The sequence below is a fragment of the Pezoporus occidentalis genome, unplaced genomic scaffold (assembly GCF_034315485.1).
Source record: "Pezoporus occidentalis ecotype Australia unplaced genomic scaffold, CSIRO_AGI_Poc_V1 ctg1, whole genome shotgun sequence".
NCBI classification, from domain to species: domain Eukaryota; kingdom Metazoa; phylum Chordata; class Aves; order Psittaciformes; family Psittacidae; genus Pezoporus; species Pezoporus occidentalis.
Window position 1 is genome coordinate 8,051,261 of NW_026912778.1, and position 5,273 is coordinate 8,056,533.

Genomic DNA, 5,273 nt, shown 5'->3' on the forward strand with positions numbered 1-5,273 from the left:
TGTTACTTAGAACAATTCAAAAGGCCCCCTTAGATTCTTCCAGATCTATTTATACCATCTCTATCAGCGTATAACATAATCTGTAATTTACATACCATGGAATTGCAAGAGGATTTCAATTTAAATAACAGAGACTCTTCTTTCATTTACACCTACTCATGAGTCCTTATTATGAAAGCTGTAGCGAGTTAGATTGACATTTGATGAACAAAGGGCAATTGTCTTCCACGGAAAAGAACAATAGTGCTCCAGCAGTTTTTTGAAGCATATTTTCACTCTTATTGTCATTTTCATCTTCCTGGGCTTGATGAATCCAACATTTCATCCAGTGAATTGATATTGATCCCTGCCAGTCAGTGTTTTTCAGCATTGTGGGGGAGAAGAAAAACTATTCTTACTTCTTTTACTCTTGTAGCATTGCCTGAATATATTTCTGTCTGGTTGGTTTGCAGATTTTGAATGGGGTTTAGACTGTCTCTAGTTTAGTCTGTTCCAGCTTTTTCTCCGGCTAGTTTACTTTTCTTGGTGTAATGCTATGGTGAATACAAATATACCCCTGGTCAGATTGATTCTGATTCTGGGAACCCAGGAGTTAAGATGTGCAGATATCCAGCAATCATGGTTCTGAGCCAGCTTGTCAGAATCAAGAATTGCATTTTTGTTTTTTTTTATTTTAAAGGTATGATAAAACCTAACTTGTGTGCTAAATATCCTTCACACTACTTTCCCTGACTTACTTACAATATAAGACAGTAGTTAGAATAACCATTTATTGGGCTGCATTTCGTATGTTTTTTTTTTTGTTAGCCATTCCAAGCACATATTCCTTCTGAAAGGCAAAGTATGAGGCAGCAGATTTACAGGCTGAGGGGGACACAGGGGATGGGAAATGGAAGGGGAAACTCAGATGATGTTATTTACCCTCATCAGCAACGTAGTAAAGCTACATTCTTTACAATTCTTACCTCCCGGTCTATGCGTGTTAGAAACATTGTTTAAAGGGCAAGGCCAACTGGCATTAGGTCCTGTCTAATTAGAGGGGAAAGGATTTCCACTCATTTCCCTCTGCTGTGTGGATGTCTGTCCTTGGTGTATGTTATGCCCCATTGCTTCTGCAGATTAGGTGAGATTACAAATGTTGTCCTACTCAAAGTGGATAACTGGAGCTGTTCTGATGTTGGACTTAGCAGCTTTCAGCTCTGCTTTGCTTACCCTGTTAGTGACCCGAGGACAGTTTTTCATTATGGCTGCTGAGAGTATTAAAAATTCTCAGTAATGCAGGTAGGCTCCTACTAACCAAAATGTTTCCTTCACATTTGCAGACTTCAGAGTGTCTGTAAAGAAAATAATTCTCAGTATTTTTTTTTTCTCATAATCCTTTGTGCAGCCTCTAACTGTCACTTTGTCTCAGAAAAGCTGGAGTCCATTTTTGGTAGCATATTTTTTTAAAACAAATACCTTGCAAACGTCCATTTTTGGTGTTTTTTCAATTTTTTTTTTTTTTTCTGACACAACCCTGTCTTTGTATCATATTAATGTTTCATGACAAAAGTTGCAAGCATAGTTTGGCTTCTCTGCTACCTGTCTGAGTTGGTAGGTAGCTGTTTGCAATCTATGTGTTCTCTACTATGCAGAACTGACAATTAAAGATTCTTATGAAATCCTGCATAGCAGAAGCCCTAAACATAACAACAGTCAGAAATGTTGAATATTCTTTCCAAACTTAGTACTTGATGTTGAAGCAAAGGAGAAATCTCAAACATTTGTATTTCAGATGTTAAAAACAATTGTGTTTCTTCAAGTTCAGTCAAGCTTGAGATAGTACTGAAGTTTATCCCCCACATCTCCTTGCTGTAATTAGTATGGTTTCTTACCAGGTAGATTAAATGGTCTAACACTGCAGAGGCCATCTTGCTGCAGTAAACAATATATATTCTGATTTTATTAAATCTATGGTTTCATATGCCACAGGAAACAAGGTTAATGCCTGATTTGTCTTTCAGTCATGTTGAAATATATTACTTGTGCAGCAATATGGTTTGAATAGGGCTTGAAGCACATACTGTCTTTTTAAATCACTCTGAGCCCAGATTTGCATCCTGCTGGGCATCTTCTGCAGTACCCCAAAGAAACTTACTGCCTGTTAGCTTCTAAGGGAGTTAAAAGCGCTCATTAATGCAGGATCTGGCCCTTTATGTTTAGAAAGAAAAAAATATATCTTACCGTTAAGGAATGCCTTACAAAATGAAAGGGATGAACTCACTGTGAAGCTACTTTTGTGCTCCTAATGACTGTGTGAGAGAATCTACAGGGATAAAAAGAAAGTGAAGTAAATACAGCAGTGCCCCACTACGTTTCAAAGGCAGTATCAAATCATCAAAAAAATTCTGTGAAAACTAACGTCCAACTAATCCACAAATGAATGAGCTCAGATTATTTGTTTAAAAAAATAATGAATAGACCTGTTCTTATTTGGATGATAAGCATTAAAGATTGTCTCCAATAATTAAGGGTTCGGGGTGTTGCTGTACTCTGGAAACTAAACCTTTTAAATAACTTCCCAGTTTCCAGACCACTGAATCTTTGAAAAGTTAATTTTTGTTATCTCCAAATACAGGAAGCTTAGCACAACAATGGCAGTTCAAAGCCTTCCAGGTAAAGAGCCTTCAAAGGGTAATTCGCAATACAAATTCATAAAAGTCAACAGTTTAGACTACTCAATTGCTTTTAAGATTTTCATCAAATGCATCTCAGCAGTTGCAACTTAACCACTGATGCCTCCCAACTGAGTTAAAGTCAGAAAATACTGACAATGTTGCCTTTCTTTTTCTGTGGTTTTTAGGCAGTGAGAGAGAGAAACTGAACTTGGCCTCAATTTACTTCCTATCTTTACAGATCTGACTGAAAGTAAGTGCACAAGTTAAATACTGCTTTTGTTACAAAAATATTGCATTACACACAATTACTGAGATTTTAAAGTACTAATTAATAGCAAGTTAATTATTGAAATCTAAGTGTATAGATGTTGGCTGCTCTGTGTAATTACAATCCTTTTAAATACAGATATAGGTTCTACCGAGGTTCTTTCCAATGTAATAAAGATGCCTATTTAAAAGATCAAGATTGTTTTAGAAGATATTCAGCATTTTGGGGACATCCTAGGCTTTCAGAAAAAGGTGAACAAGCTCCTCGTCAATGTGACAGTAGTGTGATTTTTCCATAAACTGTAGTAAAAATTTTCCTTTAAATGCTAAATTGCACCTAAAAAATATGAATTGCAGCCCAGTTTTACTGCTTCATTGTGTGTTACCCTCTCAGAAATAGGGCATTACCAGGTGTATTACCAGAGAAATTAAATTAACTACTCTGTGTCTGGGCTCCTTTCTCTGTCTGTTGGTCTAGGCTTTCTAAACAGAGGTTGGTGAATTGAGACACATTTTTAAAGAATTTTATTGTCTTGTTTTGCAAAGTTAAAAATATTATGATTTAACTCTTAAGCAGTTCCTTGTCATCACAATACCATGATGTGGGTCTCTTCTTGTGTTACAGATTCTGTGCTCTGTTTAATAGCTTCTGCATCCAAATACATTTATATGTGTGCTTGTATCTGTTTATATGCATGTGTACATATGTCTGAAGAAACTCGTAGCTGTGATAATATGGAATAAAAAGGTTCTGTATTAATTTAAGGCCTTCATTATTATTGTTTCAACATTCCCTGATACTGCTGTTTCAAACAGATTCCAGTAACTCAATAACTCATACAACAGTGTAATCTGTTCCTGTGAGATACTCAAATTTGCTCAATAACTAGCAGGCCTGTGCATTAGAATATCAGTGTAATAATATGTATGCTATTATAATAGCAGCAGGGTGGTCATGAAATGAAAATAAATTTTTTTTTAAATCCTGATTATGAAAGAGTAAAAATGTCAGGATTTTTCCAAACCTTTGAACCCTTGGTTACAGAAGACTGGTATGAGAAGAGACTTTCTCATGACCTCTTATTTTCTCTCTTTCCACCAGAAAATAAAACCACCACTGCCCTTTCTGGTATTATTTTGCAACTCTTGAACAAGTCAGAAGTATAACGATACAATTAAAGTACTTCATTTTCATTTTTGAGATTCAACTTGGGTTCAGACCTTGAGGAGACAGAGGATTTTCTGTGACTCAATAATCCATAGCAAAAAATCCCATTCTCTCTCTGATAATGCAGGAGGGGATTGTTTACACTGGGAGCTTCCTACCACTTGTAGAAATGGCAATGCAGGTTTCTTTTCAGTTGTGGTTCATTCTAACACATTTCTAAACGGTTAGCACTCTAGGGATGTCTTGGTGTATTGGCTGGGAAAAGCCGATTTCCCCATATGGTAAAAATAGGGATTGTAATTACTGGTTTGTTGTTGTTATTGTTGGTTTTTGGAGTGAGAGGGGATTGATAGAAAGAGCTCTCATCATTATGCTTTGATGGCCAGCCTGGCATCTGCTTTCCTGCTGTACAACTGAACCTTTCTCTTGCTGGCTCACTGCAATTCCTTTGTCAAATGAACCCTGTAGCTGTTGATTCACCTCTAACAATATCCCTGCCATACCCTGATGACTTTCATTGCTCTGCCATTTCATCATGGGATTTGTACTAGAAATAAATGTAGCTCCTTGCAGTTATATCATTCAACCAATCTTCCTTTTTAATTTTTGAACTTGAATAATTTGCCAACCAAAAGTCCAGTCCTGCAAATACACCAAAGTGAGTCTTTGGTGCTTGTAGAGTTGGCCCCATAGAAATCATCAGAGTATTTCCATTAGCATGGACAAGGTGAGACCCAGAGCTGGTCAAGTAGTCATTAAAAGATAGAAATCATAATGAAATCACTTGAGGTTCGACTGAGAGACAGATTTAGAAAATAAATAAATAAACGTAAGATTTCAATTAGGATTTCAGCCGTCAGGAGTGAAAAGAACAATGTGCTAGGATATACTAGGGATTTGCTCTCGGGGATTCATGCTGAACCTATATAACACTGTAGTAATGAAAAGCTGTATATCAGAACATGAACTGACTTCCTGTCAGTCAAAACATTTCCTCTAGCTAACAGTGCAAATAAGAGAGGAATTTGGACCTCATATATGTTGTATTAAAATTCTTATCAGGAGGTGTCTATGCAAAGTCAAAACTAATATTGTTTCAGGGGTTTTTTCTTCTCCATTTTTTTTCCTTTTATCTTCCTCCTCTTTCCCCCTGCCCCCCTTTAACTATACAGCCAGCATAT